Source organism: Austrofundulus limnaeus, unplaced genomic scaffold (genome assembly GCF_001266775.1).
Source record: "Austrofundulus limnaeus strain Quisiro unplaced genomic scaffold, Austrofundulus_limnaeus-1.0 Scaffold10, whole genome shotgun sequence".
NCBI classification, from domain to species: domain Eukaryota; kingdom Metazoa; phylum Chordata; class Actinopteri; order Cyprinodontiformes; family Rivulidae; genus Austrofundulus; species Austrofundulus limnaeus.
In genome coordinates, this window is record NW_013952412.1 from 1,974,437 (window position 1) to 1,976,075 (window position 1,639).

The window sequence follows — 1,639 nt, forward strand, 5'->3', positions numbered from 1 at the left end:
CTATTTGAACAAATGGAATGGATTGGATAACGACGCACCAAAGAGGATCTCTACCTTACACTATAAATTAAAGGGAAACTGACAGATTTATGATAATATGTTTTAGTTAATAATGAAACATTAAATGGTTATTTATTCTGACCATATCATATTGAATTTTTGTTAAAATTTTTTTACACCAATATAATTTAGGGGGGCTTTAAAATATTTTAGGGGGGCTGTAGCCCCCCCAAAATAGACCTAATAGACCTAATGACGCCACTGTAAGCAGTACATAAAGAAGTCAGAACATTTGTTACTGGTTCTAGATGTGCATTGGAAGGTGAGCTCTGTCCCTGATTATGAACCAACATGAGGAATGATTTCATTCAGGTACATACAGAACAAACACAACAGAAACTTTATAAAAAACTTTCCTTTTTTATGTGGAAATGAATTCTTTCCACTGGCAGTTATTCAACCGATCCTGGTGCCAGCAGAATTTAGCCACAAACCCTTCTTTACAGGTCAACATTTCCATTAAGTCTCACAGGCCCCTTTCAAAACTCCAGCAGTGATTTAGTGCTTCAGTGGACCATCAATCAGCCTTCATCTGTCTGCTGCAGCAGTCAGACTGTTGGCACACCCTCCTCCCCCACCCTTTAAAGTATTTTTCTCCTCCCCTGTACCTAAGTCTTTATAAGCTGTCACTTGTGTTTTGACTCCAGCCTGATGTTGTCTGTAGCAAAAGTATCTAAGCCAAAGTATTAAAAACATTTAAACAAGCATTTGAGTCCAGAGCTCCAGACAAATGTTTGCAGACGTAGAAAATGACTAATTGTCTTCATTAAACGACAAAAAATGTAAATAAATAAATAAATAAATAAATAAAAAAGCTCAAACTAATCCAAATAATCAATAAATCCATCAAAGCGTTTGCAGAAAAGCTGATTTACCACAGGTCCATTTTCAGCAACACATCATAAAACTGAAAAACTGTTATTTATTGTTCATTTGCGATGTGACCCATCCCATATTTATGGAAGAGATTTGCATTCCCCTAATAAAAATATCTGTCTCCTGATCTCATAATTACAAGATCTATTACGAGCTATTACCCTCAGCATTTCCCAGTGTCACATACCTAAGAGGAAGTAAAAGCATGTCAAATCGGATAACATAGTCATGTAGTTTATCAGGTATGACCCTTCTTCATTTTTCCATAATTATTACGTCTTATCTTATAAATATGACATCTTATCTCATAATTACAACATCTTATCTCATAATTACGACATCTTATCTCATCTTATCTCATAATTTTGAGATATCTTCTCATAATTATGAGATCTGTTCTCAAAATACTGAGATCAAGTTCTCATAATTATGACATCTTATCTCATAATTATGAGATATTTCTCATAATTATGAAATAATATCTAGTAATTATGAGATCCTGATCTCGTAATTATGACATCTTATCTCGTAATTTTGAGATTTTTTCTCATAATTATGAGATCTTTTCTCAAAATAATGAGATCAGGATCTCGTAATTATGACATCTTATTTCATAATTATGAGAGATTTTCTCATAATTATGAGATAAGATCTCAAAATTATGAGATCTTTTCTCATAATTATGAGATAAGATCTCGTAATT